The sequence below is a fragment of the Stenella coeruleoalba genome (genome assembly GCF_951394435.1).
Source record: "Stenella coeruleoalba genome assembly, chromosome: 5".
NCBI lineage: Eukaryota > Metazoa > Chordata > Mammalia > Artiodactyla > Delphinidae > Stenella > Stenella coeruleoalba.
This window is the reverse complement of record NC_137150.1, coordinates 102313868-102335665: the sequence shown is the minus strand read 5'-3', so window position 1 is coordinate 102335665 and position 21798 is coordinate 102313868. Positions and strand designations below refer to the sequence as shown.

Sequence of the window (21798 nt, the reverse complement as noted above, 5' to 3'; positions counted from 1 at the left end):
TCTTTTCATGTGTCTATTGGCCAACTGTATGACTTCTTTGGAGAAATGTCTATTTACGATTACTGTGCATTTTTCGATTGGTTTTTTATTGTTGTTGTTGTTGAATTCTAGGAGCTATTTGTATACTTTGGAAATTAAACCCTTGTCAGTCGCGCCATTTGCAAATATCTTCTCCCAGTCCATAGGATGTCCTTTCATTTTGTTTATGGTTTCCTTTGCTGTGCAAAAGCTTATAAATTTGATTAGGTCCCATTTGTTCATTTTTGCTTTTATTTCTATTGCCTTGGGAGACTGACCTAAGAACACATTGGTACAATTTATGTCAGAGAATGTTTTTCCTGTGTTCTCTTCTACGAGTTTTATGGTGTCTTGTTTTATATTTAGGTTTTTAAGCCATTTTGAGTTTATTTTTGCATATGGTGTGAGGGTGTGTTCTAGCTTCACTGATTTACATGCAACTGTCCAACTTTCCCAGTACCACTTGCTGAAAAGACTGTCTTTTCCCCATTGTGTATTCTTGCCTGCTTTGTCAAAGGTTAACTGTCCATAGGTGTGTGGGTTTATTTCTGGGCTCTCTATTCTGTTCCATTGATCCATATGTCTGTTTTTGTGTCAATACCACAGTGTTTTGATTACTGTAGCTTTGTAGTATTGACTGAAGTTTGGGATGGTTATGCCTCCAGCTTTGTTCTTTTTCCTCAGGATTGCCTTGGCAATTCTGGGTCTTTTATGGTTCCATATAAATTTTAGGATTATTTGTTCTAGTTTTGTGAAAAATGTCATGGGTGTTTTGATAGGTATTGCATTAAATCTGTAGATTGATTTGGGTAGTGTGGCCATTTTAACAATATTAATTCTTCCAATCCAAGAGCATGGGATATCTTTCTATTTCTTTGAATCATCTTCAATTTCCTTTATTAATGTTTTGTAGCTCTCAGCATATAAGTCACCTCCCCAGTGAAGTTTATTCCTAAATATTTTTTGGATGCAATTTTAAAAGGTATTGTTTGTTTACATTCCCTTTCTGATATTTCACTGTTAGTGTAAAGAAACACAACCCATTTCTGTATGTTAATTTTGTATCCTGCTACCTTGCTCAACTCGTTTATCAGTTATAGTAGTTTTTGTGTGGAGTCTTTAGGGTTTCCTATATATAGTATCCCATTCATCTTTATGTTACTGATCTCCAGCATCATAGCTGACCTATTATTAAATAAATGAACAAATGAATTTAGGAAACATTCAGAATCAAAGAGTTAGCTGCAAATATATCTTGCCTAAAATAATACATCTGTTATATAAGCTCCCTCCCTCAGTTCTGTCCCTCACAGTGCAATGCATCTCCCAAGATACAATAGCAAATTAGAATAAACTTAAATATTGTAAATCTCTAAGATTAATGTACAGGCCTACATTTTCAAAGATTATGGTCACTAGTTTTGAACACAAATGCAAAATTTTTAAAATTACTCTGTACAACTATCCATGATCTTAATAATTTCAAGATGATGTCCCAAATGTAACTTCCACAACAAAGAATATAAATATTATATTTTTGTAATTTAAGCATTAGGATTTCTGCACATACATAAAAATTTATCTGGAACTAGACTGTACATCTGGAAACATTTTGTAAACTGGATTAGAACCCCATGAGAAATCAAAATGCATTACAGACTTAGTTTAAAATTCTAGCTTAATTAGACTTCTCATACCCTATAAGAAGCAATGCTTTAAGATTGGATTGTCATCAAAGGCATATGGTTAACCAAATGTGTGAAGAAATACAAGGTTTCAGAGTAAAACATTAGCAATGTATGTGCAAATGAAAGTGTTCTATGTATCTATACCAAAGGAGACATATGCTTTAAATAGTTGTCACTCCTCCTCATCACAGAATCATTTCAGTTTTATGGAGAGGTCCAAGTGTGTTTTGTGTGGGAGCTCAAGAGACAAAACTTTTCATAGCAGAAAAGAACAATTTTTGATGCATTAAATCTCTAGTCTTTGCATGGCAATTTTTACTCTGAAGGTCCAAGGGAAAATCTTATCTCCCCTTCCCTATGTTAAGTTTATGGAAGATGTTTTACTTTTTATTGGTTTCAATTGTTGCTACAAGAAAAAAAAAAAAAAAGCATGATGTCTGGGCACCACACTGCACTCGCTGATATTTAACAAACAATTCCATATGTTGGTCCAAGTGTAGAGGTGAAAACCTCTGCTATCATTAACTATGATTAAATCTTTTCCAGGAATCAGGAATAATATTACAACATTATCTGTTTTTTATCTTTAATATAGTTTATGTAAAGTGTGAAATATTAGGAAAAAATTCATACAGATTTTATTTATAGAATGACTTGAAAAGAAATTTTACTTCCAGATGTCTAAATGAACAAGTCATTGAATTTGGAGAAATACAGAACGATGACAGAGTTTACTAACAGTTCCAAAAGTTTTAGGCATTTCTTAATGTTTTATTACTTTTTAATCCTTTCTCATTTTAAAAACCTTTTCTTATTTTTTTTTTTATTAAACTAGTTCACTGGGGAAAATTTTTAAATACAGAAAATCTAAAAGAACTGGAAAAAGTTCATCTCTACTCCCATCCAGAGAAAACCATAGATAACTGTCCTTTCCTAAAAAGGAAGGAAGTTGTCACTAAAAATATGATAATGGCCAACCAGTTCTTGAGAATTCTGGATATTATGAAGAAAACAGGCAGGACTAAACTTCTCTCAAGAATATCTGAGCAATTCTTGGGTGTCTCTTAAAATAACTGTACTTTAACCAATTGCAAATGAAAACTCTAGGGGTCTGAAAATTCTGGGATCATATGAGCTATATGGAATATGGAAGTAATTAAACCCAGGAAATGGTAAGGAAAATAATAACAGAATAACCACAAGATAGAAAAAGCTGACAAAGATTTTTAAGAAAGAGCCAGTGAATAAGTAAATTCCTTAAACATCACCAATGTCAATGACAACTTCTCTCATTGGGCAAACACCTTCAGTAGAAGAAAACTGAGCAATTTATTGGGGACATTTCAAACCGTGACCTGAGGTTCTGAATATTTTAAGAAAACTGTAGGGCTAGAAGACTGTACATGGGCAGAGAAGAAAAGTAAAAGCTGCTAACTCCAGTCCTTATTCCAGAGTTTGGGGAAGAGAGGGAAGAAAAGTGAAAAGAAAGGAAGGAGAAGGAAGGGGAGAGGGAAGGAGAGAGAAAGTGAGAGAGAATAAACAGACAGTGGACAGAAAAGCTGTCAGAAAGTTCCCACTGAATTCCTCCTGAAAAATTACGAACAAAAATAATCAACCACAACAAAACCTACAAAAAAAACACAAATGAGACTACAGATTGTCCTGAACTGGTCACTGTGGTCAGGAAAATATTTATATTTTGCCCTTTCCTTTCTCTTGTGTTGGCTTGGGAAAATCATCACTTGGCCACAGAAGCCATATGCTAATGATGGTGGCCTAGACCACCAGCATCCACAGAATAACTTCAAGGGGCTGCAAAAGCCCTGTTGGGATGAGAAGTGGATTCAAACAGATCCAAGCTGACCTTCTGCCCTCCATCATTCATTCTTTAGTGCCTTCTTATCCCCAGGGCTAGTAGATTACAAACTAAAGAGACTGCCTTCTCCCTTTCTTTCCAAGAGTTTAAAAGTGAGTGCCTACCCTCCTACACTGTTGGTGGGAAAGTAAATTGGTACAGCCACTATGGAGAACAGTATGGAGGTTCCTTAAAAAACTAAAAATAGAACTACCATATGACCCAGCAATCTCATTACTGGGCATATGTCAGCAGAAAACCATAATTCGAAAAGATAGATGCACCTCAATGTTCACTGCAGCACTATTTACAACAGCCAAGACATGGAAGCGATCTAAATGTCATTGACAAAGGAATGGATAAAGAAGATGTGGTACATATATACAATGGAATATTACTCAGCCATAAAAAAGAATGAAATAATGCCATTTGCAGCAACACAGATGGACCTAGAGATTGCCATACTAAGTCAAGTAAGTCAGACAGAGAAAAACAAATATATGATATCACTTATATGTGGAATCTTAAAAAAATGATACAAATGAACTTATTTACAAAACAGAAACAGACTCACAGCCTTCGAAAACAAACTTATGGTTACCAAAGGGGAAACGTGGGTGGGGGGAGGGATAAATTAGGAGTCTGGGATTAACATACACACACTACTATACATAAAATAGATAATCAACAAGTACCTACAGTATAGCACAGGGAAGTCTACTCAATATTCTGTAATAACCTATATGGGAAAAGAATCTGAAAAAGAATGGATATATATAAATGTATAACTGAATCATTTTTCTGTACACCTGAAGCTAACACAACATTGTAAATCAACTATACTCCAATATAAAATAAAAAATTAACTTAAAAAAAGGTAATTAAATAAGAAATTTTAAAATGAAATAAAAATAAATAAAAGTGAGTCCCTGACCACAGAAGTAGTCTGACAATAAGCAAGTGTTTTTATCATCAATGGTCCTCATCTGATGATGATAAGCAAGAGTGAACAACAGTGGTTCTATAATGTCTAAAATTCTCTACCCTAAGCTTCACCCATTTCCATTTCCCAAAATTTACCAGGAGAGACAGAAATTATAATTTAGTCCTCAGTGTTTTTTAATACACATTACCAGGCAGAGTAGCTGATACTCTCATAGGATAATGTGCTTAAAGACAAAAGAACAAGTACAACCGCTATAAAAGAAAAACAATGAATTTAGCACATATGAATTAAAGCTGAACAGAGAAATTAAAAAATTAAAGCATAATAAATATACTTAAATATATGAAGGAAGATGCTAGCAATATCAAATGGGAACAAGAATTGAAAAACTGATCAAATAGTAGGTCTAAGAACGATAATGGTTGAAAGAAAGAAGAGATTGAATAAACAGCACAATAGACACAGTTTAAGAATAAAATTACAAGCAGGAAATCAGATTTAGGCAACCTTAGAGAAAGCAGCAAGAAAAACTAAAATGATATAAAATAAAAATAAAGAGATATGTAAAGGTCTAGTTCCAGGTGGTGGGAATCCCTGAAATAGGGGAGGTGAAAAAGGAAAGAAGAAACAACAAAGATAAATTTCCGAGAATTAATGAAAAGTGAGACCTCAGATTGAAAGTTCTCCGAGCAACTTAAAAAAACATATAATAAGAAAGCTGACTTCTAGACACATTATTATGATATTTAAGAATACCAAAGACAAGAATAGAATTCCAAAGAGGAATCAGGTTACCCTGGGTTCCCTGAAGCTATAATTCATGCTTTAATGTATGGAAGGGAAATAATTTTAATGTAAGAATTTTATATCCAGCCATATTATCTTTTAAATACTCGGAAATGATAAAAGAATCTTCTTAGGCATACAAAGCCTCAAATATTTTGCCATATTAAAGCCACCTTGAAAACAATCTTGAAGAAAGCATTGAAACAAGAAGATAAAGATGGTTGTAAAAGTTTTATATTCAACACTATCAAATGCCTTGATAAGATTTGTAATCTAGAAAGCTAGAATCAAAGAAAAGAAGAGGAAATACACCTGAAAACAGCCAAAAATGAATTCTTGTAAATATCAACACTGTAGTGGGTAATTATCCTGCAGGACAATCAATGAAATCAAGAGACCAAATGATTAGAACTAAAATGAAGTTGACAAAGATTTCCTTATATAAAATTAAATTGCAAAATTCATTAGGATCTCTTTAGAGGCAAACAATAACAATTAGAAAATATAATAAAAATGAGATACTACCTAAACACTATATATTTCTAGGACTTACTCAGAACGCAAATACCTAAGACTCTAAGGGGGAATTTTATGGTATAGATAAGCTGAATGAATGAAGAGACAGACCATGCCCTTGGGTGAGACAACTTAAAAATATAAAGATGTCAGGTGTCCCCTATAAATTCAGTACATTCTTAACCCAACAGAAATTTTTGATATATTCACTCTAAAATTTATATGGAAACAAAGGTCCACAAATAGTAAAGTCTGTACCAAAAAAAGAAGAGAAAAAAAGGGAAATTTGATAGGGAGGGTGGGAGGTAGGGAGACGCAAGAGGGAAGAGATATTCGGGAACATATGTATATGTATAACTGATTCACTTTGTTATAAAGCAGAAACTAACACACCATTGTAAAGCAATTATACTCCAATAAAGATGTTAAAAAATAAAATTAAATTTAAAAAATTTTTTTTAATTTTAAAAAAGGGAAACTTGGCATATCAGCTATTAGTTCATACTATACACCTTTAGTTAAAAAAATATATATATATATAGTGGCAGTATGTTATGGTATAAGAACAATGATCCAATGGAAGAAAATAGCTCAGACTCTAACCCATGAACAGAAGTATATGATAAAGGTGGCAGCACAACCATTGGACAAATGGTAGATTGTTTAAGAGACAGTGTTGAGAAAAATGTTACTATATGGAGAAAAATAAAACTGAATCTCTGTCTTCGTCCATTCATGCTGCTATAGCAGAATACTTTAAACTGGGTGGCTTATAAACAACAGAAATTTCTCACAGTTCTAGAGGCAAGGAGGTTGAAGATCATGTCACCAGCAGATTCGCTGTCTGGAGAGCCTGCTTCCTGGTAGGAGACAGCCACCTTCTAGCTATGTCCCCAGGTGGTGGAAGGGGCAAAAGTGCTTCCTGGAGTCTCGTGTATAAGTGCACTAATCCCACTCATGAGGTCTCCACTCTCATAACCTAATCACCTCTCAAAGGCCACACCTCCTAATATCATCACAGTGAGGGTGAGTATTTCAACATATGAATTTGGGGGAGGGGAGACAAACATTCAATCTATAGTCATTCACAATTCACACAACATATAAATGTAGACCCCAAATATATTAAAGACTCAAATATGTAATGAAAAACTATAAAATTAATAGGTAATATGGAAGGATAACTTAGGGACATTTGGTGGGGAATGACTTTTTATATGAACCCTAAAACCACACACACACAAAATAGACACAACTTATTACATCAGACTTGAGGATTTTGCCCAAGGAAAGACCACGTGAAGATCAGAGAAAAGGAAAATATGAAGATCAGAGAAAATAGGAGATTGTAAGAAGTTTTCAATGTCTAAAACTATCAAGGTTCTAATATGTAGACCCTACTAAGAAAATCAAAAAAGGAAAAAATATCAATCCCAGTTGAAAACTGGTCAAAGTATACATTCTAGCAATTTACAGAGGAGGTAATCTAAAAGGCCAGCTAACATATAACATGTTTAAACTCATTAGTAATCAGGAAAATGTGCAGTAAAACAATGATATATCAATAACAATGAGATATAATTAACACCTATTTTACACCTATACTAACAAAAATTAGCTATCTAGATAATGCCAAGTGTTGACAGATTTATGGGAATATGAGAACCTTCAGGAACTGCAGGTAGAAACATGGACTGATGTAGACATTCAGAGAACATGTTAATACTTATTCAAACTAAAGATATATATAACCTATAACCCAGCAACCCTGTTCCTTTGTATATGTCAAAGAGCTCCTCATGTATGTCTATAGGGATCATACAGTTTTGTATGTGGGACAAAGGCTGCAGACATTATAGGTGACAGGACTGAGGAAGTGGGTAGGTAACACCTGGTGAATGAACACTATGGTCACTATATTACACAGTCACAGGAAATATCTTAAAACATACTATTAAGTGAAAACCGCAAGAACAAAAATAAGATCTCTTCTAATACCATTCACATAAATTAAAAATAGATGCATGCAAAACAGCAATACATATTTTATAAGACCATATGAACAGAAAGATACACATTATGGTTGTCTTTTGTGAAGAAGGGGTTTGAACAAGGGTAAGAAAAGCAATGCATCAATAAATAAAATAGGAGAAGAACCCGTTTCAGAGCAGTGTTGAGGATGTCCCATATACTAAGGAATATGATTAACTTAACTTCTTGTATAATTTTTTAAACAGCAAGAAAAGAAAGTATAAGATAAAAAAAGATAAAAAATAAGAACATGAAATGATGAGACTCAAATAAAAATCAATACAGAGTAGGGGTGGTGTTCTTCACTTTTTTTTGCCCTCATTGAGGGACAGAGATTTTGTCCTTTTGAGAGAGCAAGTATGATAATGTCATACTTCTCTTTTGCCTCAAGGACTGACAATAAAAGAGACTTGCTTCATTTGAATAAGAATGTCCTATGTAGTTAATTTCCTAATTGGTAATTATAAATTATAATGAATACAAAGATAGTGGTACTTTTTCCTTCTTTTTTTCTTTTCCTTTTTCTTTTTTAATTTTCCTTTTCAGGGCACAAGCATCATCACATAACTGTAATAGTCAGACTTCTTAAAGATTCAAAAATAAGAAAATACATGTGCTTGAACTATCCAATCATTCATCCTTTGAACAAACATGCATTGATATATATATATTAACATATATATTAATATATATTATATATTATATTAATATAATAATATTATGTAATATATATATAATATATATATACACACATCTCACAGAAATATAACAAGAAAACAATATACAGCAATTAATTAGATAAACTTTCCATACTGTAGTGTTAAGATCATTAACACAGAAATTTTAATTTGAAATTATTAATCTAAATTCATTAGGCCATGTACATGTATAGAATTTATACAGTTTATAGCATGTCTCTATGCTACATTATTTTTTTTTATTGGAGTATAATTGCTTTACAATGTTGTGTTACTTTCTACTGTACAATGAAGTGAATCAGCTATATGTATACCTATATCCTCTCCCTCTTGGACCTTCCTCCCACCTCCCCCCATCCCACCCATCTAGGTCGTCACAAAGCACCGAGCTGAGCTCCCTGTGCTATACAGCAAGTTCCCACTAGCTATCTATTTTACACATGGTAGTGTATTTATGTCAAACCTAATCTCCCAGTTCATCCCACCCTCTCCTCCCCCCTTATAACCAGACCAAAACCAGCCTTTACAACTTATCTCATTGTTTCTTTCAATGTATATAATACATATCAAGAATCTGCAGTGGAGAAATGCATTTGGAAAATAATCTCCTGATAATAATAATCTCTCTTTCCATGCCTGGCATTCTGGCCCTTATTACTCCCATAAATCTGGTCTTTAACACTACAGACAAATACAATTTTATTAGCTGTGAATCTATTTGGCGGCCTTTGAATGGCTTTCTCAAATTGCACTGCTCTCACAGTGCGACAAGTCCTTTCATGTTGATTAAAATATTTGAGGGATACAAACAACAACAACAGAGTAACAGGAAATCCAGTCATTCCTTTCATCTTCCCAGTGGGAGCCAGTCAGTGCAACTTAACTTTCTTCAAACAAAACTCCCCTTTTTGTGGCTGAAGAAAGCCTTTGGCAAACACTTATCCTTTGATATGATATGCACTTGACAAAAATCACAGAGCAAATCAAGCCACTGCTTTGAAGAAAATGCTTATTAGAAACCTGAAGCTCTTAAGTGCACTAGGACTTAATGCCGTTGCCTGCAACATGAGGCCAAATGTGTCTGTGGCGTCGATTTAAAGTCAAGCCCAAGTGTATTGACTTCAGGACTGCAGCTGCCACCTCATTCCTTAGTTTAAAGTATACCTTGAAGAATTGTTTAGTTTTCAAGTACATTCTGGAATGTCAGTTCTATATTTCATTCTGGTGAAGCATACATTTTATTATTAGAAAGGAATGTGAGAAAACCCTTGTTCTATAGCATTTGCTCAATGGCCCAGAGCCTCCAGTAACATGCTAATTTATTTTCCAAGTAGAAACTCAGCTTCTGAGGTGAGAATGCTGAGGTATCCAGGGTCAAACCAGAATTCCAACATGAAGAGCCAGGGCTGGAAATCCTCATACACTTTTGGATCCCACAAAAAACAGATGGCACATTCAAATTAGGATCGTTTAAGGGGAATTTAATATAAAGATTTTATAAATGTACAGGCAGGGGTGAAAAGCCCAGAAGGGATGAGGCAGTACCCCTGGCCTTTTAATAGGTGGGGCGTTAGCAACCCTAGGTCTGCAGGGGAGTGAGTGGAGACCAAAACCCAGAGACAGAGAGGCTGGGTAGACAGCAGCCACCCCTAGCAACCCCACAGGAAGAGAAGAGGAATAGGTCCCAAAGTTCATGTTCCTCCCTACTTCCTATCTCCCACTGGTTTTCCCCACTGTCCTCACCTAACCAGGGGACAGGAGGGCAAGGGAGCCAGCTGACATGGTCCTTACAGGTCAGTTTCCCAAGTGGATGTGGCTCTGTGGAGCACGTAGAAGACAGTCGACCAAAAGACATCATCACTTCCACCTAAATCACCCTGGAAGGTAAATGGCAGATACCTTCTCTAAGTGTTGACCTCAAGAAAAAGGAAAAATTCAAAACTCTCAGATTTTCTGTGATAAAGCCCATGCAGTTTTCCAAGATGGAAATGCAGAAGTTAAGTCAGGTTTGTAATTAAGTTAAAAAACATATTAAATAGTTCTGCTAATGGTTTACATACACCCAAATAACACAACTATGTTTTTTAAAATACGAATAGTGTACTTCACTGAAATAACTATAACAAAGGTAAATAAACATATATGAAGAAACTAAATTGTAAATATTCCCTGAAAGAGCATATTTCTATAATAAATAGTTTTATCAAAATGTTTTCCTCTTTGATTCAAGAAGTCATCACTGAAGAGAACTGTCTATATAGAAAACGTTTTCCCCAGTAGCTCAGCTGTTGCTAATCTCCAGACATTTCTGCTTTGATCTCTTCCTGACACTTCAGGTCCAGCATATCTGGAACCAAATTTGTGTTTCCTTCTCTCTCTTTCCACCCCATGACTACTAACTCTCTGAATGATGGATCGTGGTGGGAGGGGGATGGTACGTACACCCGCACTGAGCTTTCAATATGATAAATATTCAACGAATATGTTTATTGATTATTGAACAATTATGCTTTTTTAACATCTACTATCAGTGAATAATGAAACTTTGCATGAAAAATATAAATGAGAAGCGTAAGCTGAGAGGCACTAACTCCATTGCTATCCTTAGGTGATCAGGATTTTGGAAGAATGAGCAATGATTTACAAATGAGACCACCCTACTTAGTAAAGTAAATGGAGAATCTGACCCAAGAATCTTTATCAATTAAATTAAAATAATGGTCTGTAAAGGAAATGAATGAATGCATTATTAACCTGTCAAAGTCAGTAACTCTCAGAGATGTGATCTTACATAATTGGGAGACAGTAAAGCTAGCAAACACAAAAAAGACTTCAATTTAAAAGTATAGTAGTGGAAAGAGCACTAGCCAACAAGCAGGTGTTCCATGCCAAAGCTGGGACCAATTACCAGTATGACCATAGGCAGTTCTAAAGTACATGGGGTATAAATGAAACAAGACAAGTCATGAGTTGATGACTGTTGAAGTGGGTGTAAGTAAATGGGGATTCTACGCCAGCGCTGTCCAATAAAAATATAATGTAAGCCATATATATAGTTTCAAATTTTCTAGTTGCCACCACATTTTGAAGAGTAAAAAGAAATAGGTGAAATTCATTTTAAAATATATTTAACTCAATATACCTAAAACATTATCATTTCAACATGTGTCACTAGCCACCTTTGAAGTGCTCTACAGCCACATTGCCAGTGATTACCATATAGGACAGCAGAGTCCTGTGCTACTCATTTTACTTTTATGCATGTTAAAAATGTCTTTATAATAAAAAGTTAAGAGAAAAAAGTAGACAAGCTTGCGTTTATCTCTCTCCACAGCTCAGTTTCCCCATCTATGTGTTGAGGGAGACGTACTGGTCACTGGATATCCTTATTTCCTAGTTTCCCCTTTCTAAAGCATTCTTTCTGATTTTTCTTACTACTCTATAGGAAGATGTACCTTTTTAAAAAAGAAATTCCTTTATGCTGTCAAAAAGTTATGACCTGAAAATTACTTTCTCTATTTATCTAGGAAGTATTTTGGGACAAATGACCATTTATGCATAAAATAATTTTTCTACTGCTTCAAGACCAAGTGGTCATATATGAACTCAGTTTACATTTACCACTATTTTGTTCATTCGGTTTTTCCTTTCATATAAGATTAACCACTCGACCCTGGTGAGAAATGGAAGAGGTAGATTAAAAACACAAATATAAATCAGAATTCATGTTCAGTAAGTGATTTTGAAGGAATAGGAATTAAAATATTTTAGGTACTTATTCCCATTATTTTTGAAAATTTTGTCCAATAACTTCACAGATTTATCTCACGTGTTCATATGATTTTTTGTATTATGTTTTATAGCTGTATTTATAGAGCCTCAGCCTCACACCATTCAAATTTTTTACTTAAAGTAAAAATTTCAGTAAATGATTGAATGTGTTTAGTATAAAATATCCATCTTTATGACTGACAAAACTGTTTAATTTTAATTTGATTGTTTTGATGGCCTGCAGACCCATTCCAGACCCATTCTACCCTCTTATCTCAATATTTAGGTCAAGCTCAGTGGTAAGTATGCTTCTAGTGTCATTTAGAAGAAACACTGTAGGTGTATCTTTTATTAATCCCAAATAGAAGGAAGTTACATATTTGACCAATTTTTAAGAGATCTCAATATATAAGAAAAATTCTGGCTTACTAAATGTAATTTACATTTTATCTATGTAAAGGTTATTTACAATATTTAAAAGGTTAATTACCAAAAACACTCCGCAATTTTTTTAATAGGAAACTATTTTTGGTACACTTACATGATAATTACATTTTGAAAATCAATTTGCACACAATTATTTACGGACACTTTTACTACAATAATTAGTTTAATTATTAATCTATTTTCAAAAATAGAAAGTTAAAATCTATAGAAATAGCTACTGAGTTAAATGGTATATACCCATTGAGATTTTTTTTTTTCCAATCATACTGCAAGCCTTGGGTAGACATAGGATTAACACGGTCTCTTACCAGTCCTTAGAATGTGAAGTAAGATGTTTTTATACCAGGTACGCTATCTCTTTCAGTTGTTGATTTAAAAATTGTGGTTGACCTCCTCTTATAGGTTGAACAACATGCTCTACACGTAAGTGAGTGTTCAGGGTATATGAGCTAATCCCATAAAATAATAAAATACATAGCCTGAAATCAGACATACACACATATAATTTCTGTAGGCTCCTTCACTATTATTCCCATGGAAGAAAATTTAATTACGGAGACTTTTTTGGACAACAAAAAATCATTACCATAAATCAATTGTTTTCTTTATGGTTTTCTTCATTTAATCAGTTTGTCTGGTCTTTATTACCTGTGAGGTTCCAGCCATCTCATTCTACAACTTTCACAAAAATAAAGATCCATTTCCCTTAATGGGACTAAAAATTTATTGGCATTAACAAGAACAGAAGTGTCTATGCAATTATGGGAATAAAGGTTGGTTCTCAATTATGGGAAAAAAGGGTTGTTCCCCTTAATTGGCAATCCTTAAACATAGCATGAAGGAGAGAAGTTAAGAAAAGAGTGAATAGAATAAAACTAGAATTATACAACTAATTATACCCTAAGCACACATTTCTACTTACCTAATAATTAAAATATTTAAAGATACAAATTTAATTAATTCAACAAGCAACTTTTCCCTGTCACCAATTTATCCTCAAGGGCCTCAATGTTTTATCACGTAAGTTCGGCATCTGTGGTTCCTAGTCTGGCAGAAAGTTTTCCAGGAGAATATTTTTTTTAAATGGAAGCCAAAGGAAAAATGGAAAATCTGTGATATGACTTGGAGCTCTATGCTCTCTTTGTAACAAATCAGGTGTCCAAACACTGGGTCACCTTCGGGCCTCATATGTTCCAGCAGTTGTCATCTGCAAAAGCAGGTGAAATGCCATTCTTTGGATGAAATGCCAACTTTTCTGCAAGAAAGTTGAGACCCTCTGGCAATATTTAGACTTGTATTGTTAGTAATAGCAAGTGTCAGAAAAAATTACTGGATATGATAACTCCAGATGTAGTACCTACAGAGAACACCAGTTGTTCTAGCAAGAAGAGTAAGGTATACAATGAGAAGTGGCCTTCAAGGTCCAATCTTAAGCATGATCTATTCAATATTACGGTCCCAAAACTCATGATTAGAAATACATCCTAGGTATTTCACAAAATGGACTCACTGCCTCTTTGATAGTTTTTCCCACTTTCCCCCCACACATGTTCTCATTTTTAGACATAAATTCTTCTCCTTATTGCCAAGACATAACTTAACATCTCTCCCCAAAACGTCCTCTGCTCTCCATTCCAGAGAATGGAATGTCTCATTACTTCAAAGCCAGAGGCAAAATTCAATTTTCTAGAGTCAATCATGACAGATCTAATCTAAATGGAATCACTCACATTTCTAAATTCCTATGGTGTCTTCCACACATTGTTCAATTCTAGTTCCCACTAACAAAAGTGAGACTGTTAATGCTGCCGCTGATAAATGATGTCATTCACTTCTGATGTGGTATAAACAAGACCTCTAAACCGTTACAGCAGAATGAGGAAGAAAGAATAATTGATATGAGAGGAAAAGTGTTCACCTATAACCATTTCATTATTGCAATAGCATTAAAGGACAGTGAGCAGGGAGTGATGCAGGGCAGGTAGTAATAACTGGATAGTAGTGCAGTCAAGAAGAAATAACAGCAAAATAAAAAAAACAAGAGGAAATAACTGGCATAGCAACCAGTCACTCAACAAACATGTAATAAGGATCTACTACAAACCGGTCAATGGGATTAACAATTACAAAATAAAAATGTAGACCTCTCTCTCAAGGATCTCTAGTAGAAAAGACAAAACCTCATAAATAAATGTATAAATAATAATAAATAAATAAAACATAAATCATAAGGGAGATTTAAAGAGCTTTGCTGGGGAGGGGGTTGGGAGAGGGGAAACAGGGCTAGCCACACAGGCAGCTTGTTCTCACTGTGTTGCCTAATTTAACACAGCACCCAGCTCTCTGTGGACACTTAATAACTACCGGTTGGCAAATGGATAAATGCCAGTGGTTGGGGAAAAGAGATGAGTGTGTTATCTCCCCGGCAGCCCAGCAAGCTGGTGTGGATGGTGTGGGGGGCCTCCTTAGCTGTGACAGCTACACAGTGACTCCCAGTGGTCACAAGTTGAACCTCATTTTTGATCACAGCATAATAAGTACATAATTTAGTATAAGTACATATATATATATATATATATATATATATACACACACATATATGTTATATCATTTAGTATCATTACTAAAGCCATCACCCTTTTAACAAACTTTGGTGCTCATTATGCTTAAAAGGGAATAATATTTCTCACAATGATGTGAGCTAGACAAACAATAAGTTCCTTTCCAATACTGAAAGCCGGATTCTATGATTTTAAACTAATTTTCTAACATGGCCAGTGTGATGTTATACTTAACATGAAGGCTGTTCTGAGAAATAAGCCTTGTTGTCTCCAAACTAACAAGAATGCCCTCCTCGGAGAAAGATGGGAATATTTCTGAGTTTTACCTAAAAATTAGAGGCATTTCTCTTTTCTCAGAACAATTATTAGCTTGATAAGAGTTCCAGATTGTCCCAATTACTTTAAACTATGTACATTCTTCTCCTTCTTTAGAAACAAAAAGAAGAATGGGTCATTATATTTTTGGCCATCATGCCATGGGTACTTCCATTGATGTTTAATATTTCTCTACCAATAAAAATAATGTAGTAGGTCATTCTGGCATGTTAGTATTTACTGAGTTCGGTTCAGTTCAAAAAATACAATCAGTGCCAACTATGTGTCAAACATTGTGCTAAGTACTGGAAGAAAGATGGGTAAGATACAGCCCCTGCCTGGGAAGAACTTACAATGCAGTGAGGAAGACAGACCTCACTGTCTTCCAGATACCAGAGGAAATGTGGGGAAAAAAATACTGTAACAGAAACCAGCAGTTTGATAAGGCATCAGAGTTAAAAAGCCACCCTCAAACATAACTCCCACATGTCAGTCACCCTCCAAATCCAGTCATTCCGTGAGCAACTGTCATCTTCAGTCCCATTCATAACGGTTTGGGGAAGACCCTGACCTATGATTCCTTTGTTGTTAGCCATTCTCTTGTTCTTACATATTAAATTAGATGAAGGCTCTGAATTGACATCAGAGAGAAGAGAAACGAGACAGGTAAGGGAAAAGAACAGTTAAGCTGTATATTGAAATCCTTCGAGAAATGTCCTGTCAAGAGTATAGCTAGAAAATTCAGGATGCAAGAAGCTGTATATTACCATGTAAGTGTCCAAGGAGATTCTTCTATCCCCAAATGAAAAGATACTGCATGAAATCAAATGATAACACTGTCCTAAAACTGGACACCTAAGCGATATACATGGACATCTGTTCATGTAGACTGACCCCTAGCGGTATAAACTGATTCCTGCAGGGACAATAGTCTCAGAAAACTGTCTTTTAAAAAAAAAGAGAGACCAAAATCACTCTCTTCAAAATGTAGTGCTATATAGCTTCATAAACATGTACATTCTAAGTGAGATATATGGCCATACTGTCCTCTCTAAAAACTGAATAAACAATCTACAGAATTTATAATGAAGGCGCAAACAATTTAACAGATAACAGACCTATCTAGATGGGACTATCTCCCTTAAATGACTAGCCATATGTTATTCTATGTGGCCTCTACTATTGTCACCACATCTGTGTCTCTATGAGACAGTATTTTGAAAGTCTTCATAATTGGTTGCAAATGACTTATAACAAAGATTCTTCTCAATTTTCTAATTTTATTTCAGTGAATTTTGACATACCACAAAATAACCTAGCCTAGTAATTATGAAATACATTCTTAAAAAAGTAATTTGCAAGTTTCTAAGTAATAAAAACCTAAAACATACATCATTAACATGTTAACTACATAATAATTACAAATAAAATTGACAGTGTTAGTTAAAATGAAGAGCAACTTATTTCATATACTATGTGCTCCTTTTTATAATGAAACAAGAATTACATATCAAAGTCAAAATAATGCTTAGGTTTAAGGAAAGATGAGAAAAGAGTAAGTAAATGGTTTTAAACATATAAAACTAGAAATTAATGGCCTTTTCTTCCCCCATCAATGTCGAAGATAGATTAACTAAGACAATTCTTGTTATAATTAAGGAGTTTAGAAACAAAAGCCACCCATAGGCGTCAAGGAAGAGGTCTCATGATCATTTTCTCTTTACTCTAGATGTTTTCTATTGGCATTTCAAGGGGAAATTGCATGATGCTCTATGTGTTAGACATTCTTTTGCATTTTTCTTCTTAGAGAGAAATATTTCTAGTTTTGCTTTTTGCCCATCCCTACTAGATAAGTCTACAAGTCACTGGTGAGTAGGCAAGATAGGAAAGTCACCCAAAGCATGAGTGCCTAAAGACATACTTGTTGGGTATTCCCACCTTCTCTTAAAAATGGTTATTGCTTGCCCCATATTAGGGGAAAAAAAAATATATATATATATATACCATTACACAATACATAGGCCATCTGGAAACTGTTCCACCATGAGGAATATATACTACAATGCACTGCAGTCCAAGTAAATAGTAAAGAAACCATAAGTTGTTAACTGTACAAAATGCATACCACTGAAAATGAAAATCAAAAGAAATAAGATAAACATATGCAACCCATTTCTAAAATAGTGGAGTTAACCTGAAATGATTCTGTAAATTCAGGAATTCTTGAGGTCAGCTTATCAAGAAGCTCCTAAATGATGTGGCTTCTTCTAAGCTATTGGTATACTAGGAGAGTAATATATCTTTGAATTTTTCCTCCTCATCTACAATGGAAATCACAATAACTTAAAGAAAACTAACAAACAGGGAGAAGGAGACAAAGTTTTGCTGAAAAAAATAAGGAATGTGCTCAACAGTAGAAAGATCAAGCCAACAGACGCTCATTCATGACACTGTATATCCTGGCATTCCACTAAAACAACCCAGAACATTTTAGAAACTCAAGCTCTAAGGTTTAGCAGTTCTAAAACTTTCACTCCATTTTATTTTTTGCATGTAATTAGAGAACTGACAGTAGTAATTCTATGTAGAATGACCGAAGTTTGCATCAGATTGAAAGGTGGGGAATAGGTTTCAAATAAATATATATTTCCCAAAAACAATTTATAACAGACTATAACTTGCAGGTCATTTGTGCAAAATTAAAGTTCACCTTATATATTTTTTTTGTCTGCAGTCTGGGCTCTTCTTAAATAACTCTTACCTTCAAAAGCACTTCAAAATCTATGTTGCTAAAATTCCATACATACAATTTCTAAGTTTTCCCAAAGCATTGTCAGCAACTCCTCCCATGAATAATAGAAGCCAACATACAAGCTGTAGAACTCAACAACTAAAGCCTCTTCCTTGTATTTGAAACCGCTAGTGACAGTCCTGCCTGTTTATCAAAGAAATTTTTTCCCACACTTTCTGCTCTTTACTTCTCACACCAGTGTTTTGAGAACCTCTGGTCTAGTCCAATAGCACTCAGCACACACATCTACAAATAAAGCTGTAATTCAGTTGCAAAAACTCTAAAGCTTAAGACCATCAATAAAAGAAGAGACACACAAAAGTAAGCACAAGTTCCCAAATCAGCACAAAAGTAAAATCTTCAGATGCAACAGAAGAGTGAAGAGCTAAAAAGAAGAACCCTTACTCTACATATCCTAATCACAGGTCCCACTTCAATCTTCTTTCTTTTGCTGTTTTTTTTTTTTAATATATTTTTCCCTTATAGTAAAGTCATGTCAGTGATCTATCACAGCAAACATATCCAGATGGAAAAACAGAAAAATGTTCTCCAATTTACACTACAGAATGGACAAAAGGGCTTAGGTTTAATATCCACTACTACATAAATAAGTCTCTTAGGTACCCTTGCATTCTCCAGTTTAAAAAACCTTTAATTTCAGCATGTGGAAGATGTAGCCACACTGGGCTGTTATTTGTAATAGGTCTTGCCCTCCCTCTCTCCTACCATACTCCACAGAGGGATGAGCAAATGTATTCCCATTACAGTTAAAGAGTTTGGAAATTAAAGCTATCAACCCAGAGGTAGATAAGTAAAATCCTCACTTTATGAAAGTTTTCCAGATGTCTTTACATCCGCTTCTTTCCCTTAAGGCAAAGAAGAACCAATGTGGAAAACCCTGATATTTTAAATAATTCCCTTTCTGTCTGGCAGTTTTTCCTGCACAAGTCAGGCTCCATGTATGATGCTACATATACCTTTTTTGGCAGACTGATGTTCACAGTCACATGCATAGTGTAAAAACTCAAACATTCTGTTTCTTCTAAACTCAACAACTACCACTGAATGTAAACTTAGTTGCTTTGACATGGGAAATTATGACAGAAATTTCAATTAAACAAACTATGCTCTTTTCCAAACGGTCCCTAAGGCCAGATTCCCAGAGTCAGTCATACATAAATGTCATTGCAATCATTCCAAATAGGTTGCTAACATATGCAAAAATCAGAGTAGTCAACTTTTATAAGCTGAATGACCTATCAATAACACCTCACGGTTATTTAAACCTGGTCTCCAAGGATTTCAATATGTTTTATTTACCCCCTGCCACTCAAGTTATAGGTAGGATGTAGACAGAGTTAATATTAAATAAATTAATAAATAAATTTAACTAAATAAATTTAGAATTAAATAAATTTAGGCAAAAGCACTTTGAAATCAAGTAGCAACCAAGAAGACAGAGTGAGGCAAGAGTGAATCCAGTACCACCCAACAGAATGAGAAAGTGAACATGATATACTAAATAGAGAGGAAAAGAGAACAGGGGAAGAGCCAGCACAGTTGGGCAAGTGGAGTGGGCTGACTGTTGCACATCTCCTTTTCCACTAGCAAATGGGGAAGTGGTGTTCCCATTGTGCAGATGGGCTGCTCAGAGGACCTCTAGGGGTATCTGAAGCTCTGGGTCATGAAGACAGGCAATAAATTTAATTCCATCCTTTATTTCCTCTTCACTAATACTCAAAATGATGACCTTTTTTAAAACATAGAATAAACTTGTTTTAATTTCACGTGAAATTCATTGGTAACTCCTGGGCACAAAAACAATAGTGATGAACACAATTTATCCAATTTTAAAGCAAGAAAGGATATTAGTGCTCATTTTCCCAATTATTTCCCTTGTAAAAAGGAAACTGAGACCCAAAAAGGTGACATGAATTGTTCCAGATTATACAACGAACAAGGGACAGAACTGGAACTAGAACTTAGCTCTACTTACTCCTGGTGTCATGTTCCTTCCTTACTTCCTCGTGATATCTGCGGAATCGCGATCTCTAACCTCGGTCACATTCTGTCTCACTGGTCTACCTTGCTCTGGGCACTCTGGCTGGCAGCACCCTCCGTTCCTTCTCCCTGCACACGAGGGCTGGAGCACCGCGATGGTGCCCAAAGCGTGCGTCTCCGCAGGGGAGTCGGCACCGTGGCCTGAGTCAGGGCCGGCGCTGTGCGGCCTGGCCTTGGGGAGCATCTTCCATCCTTCACTCTTTCCCCCACTCTCACCATTCTGGCCATTCTGCTGGTCATTGTGTTGCATCCCCTGTGACAGGGAACGCCTCTAGAACGATTCCGCTCTGCTGCACATCGACTGCCCCCGCAATCTTTTCTCCACCACAAACTCCACAGTCTCTCCATCCCCTACACCGCGAGAGGACTTCCTGGGTAATTCTTTACGGCAGTCGGCTGTACAAATACATCTTCCTTGGAGTCCTTCACTGTGGAGGAAACCACATCCGTTTCTTACAGTAAATATTTGTTCTCAAAACCTTCCTTGTGTTGTTGTCGCGGTGCCAGCCAGCAGGCGCGGCGGATGTGGATGGTCCCCGCCGGCAGGCGCGGCGGATGTGGATGATTCCCGGCTTGGTGTTCGCCGTGCTGAAGCGGGGAGGCTCGGACGCGGGGTGTCGGCCTCCCAGCTCACGGGTGCGGCGGGGAGGGGGGAGGGGGGGACCCAGGCAGCTGCGCTCCTCGCGGTGTGATGGTAACTCGGACGGCGGCAGGGCTGCCCAGGGCCGACCGGGGTCTACTCTCCACTCCCGCTACCGATGGAGCTCGGCAACAAGTTTCTTGAATGGCTAGTGCGTTGGAATAAGGTCCTAAAAGCAAGGCCTCGGGGCTTCCCTGCTGGCGCAGTGGTTGAGAGTCCGCCTGCCGATGTAGGGGACACGGGTTCTGTGCCCCGGCCCGGGAAGATCCTACATGCCGCGGAGCGGCTGGGCCCGTGAGCCATGGCCGCTGAGCCTGCGCGTCCGGAGTCTGTGTTCCGCAACGGGAGAGGCCACAACAGTGAGAGGCCCGCATACCGCAAAAAAAAAAAAAAAAAAAAGAGCAAGGCCTCATTTCATTCTTCAGAGTTTTACTAAATTGGAAATAAACTATGACTTATGAAAGGAATATGGCTGGGTTTTTACTAAAACGTACTGTTAGCTGTGGAAACCTATGTTGTGTTCTAAGCAAGGGCTCTCTTTTACGGTCATTTCTTTATTGGATAGTCAGAAGACTGGCACAATTCGTTTTTTGTAACATTGTGACTGAACCCAGTTTTGATAAGACTTATGCCATAATTTCTGTCTTCAGTTCAACCTATATCCAAAGCTTCAA

The 21798-nt window shown here is 35.9% G+C and overlaps 1 protein-coding gene across 2 annotated transcripts in view; it reads right to left on the bottom strand.

Moving 5' to 3' along the window:
* LOC307186789 (uncharacterized protein) overlaps nt 1-21489 on the bottom strand; it is a 423851-nt gene extending 402362 nt beyond the window's left edge. For both annotated transcript variants that reach the window (XR_013828462.1, XR_013828463.1), the window contains exon 1: nt 20420-21489. The gene's annotated coding sequence lies outside the window, so the exon portion shown is untranslated. The remainder of the gene's footprint in view (nt 1-20419) is intronic.
* Between the last annotated feature and the right edge of the window lie 309 nt (nt 21490-21798).